Source organism: Morone saxatilis, unplaced genomic scaffold (assembly GCF_004916995.1).
Source record: "Morone saxatilis isolate NCDOM2014 unplaced genomic scaffold, NCSU_SB_2.0 Contig23, whole genome shotgun sequence".
Lineage (NCBI taxonomy): Eukaryota > Metazoa > Chordata > Actinopteri > Moronidae > Morone > Morone saxatilis.
The window spans coordinates 814,253-814,519 of record NW_023339796.1 but is presented as its reverse complement, the minus strand read 5'-3'; positions in this window follow the sequence as shown (position 1 = coordinate 814,519).

The window sequence follows — 267 nt, the reverse complement described above, 5'->3', positions numbered from 1 at the left end:
CATCTTCAGACTTGTCAAAAATGTGAGGATGAGATGTCATTCCTTAAACCTAAATAAAAGAACATTATGGATGTTCATTAAAGGTAGAGAAAGTGTAACTGTAAAAATACAGATCTAAGAGCAGAGGGAGAGATTTAGAGATTTAGATTCAATCCTAGGTACTCTCCTCTTTAGATCTAAACACAGCATCAGTTTTCATCATTTTGATGAAAATATGTGACAGCATTTTCCACTAAAACTGTAATTATGGCAGCTGGTCTGTTCCAA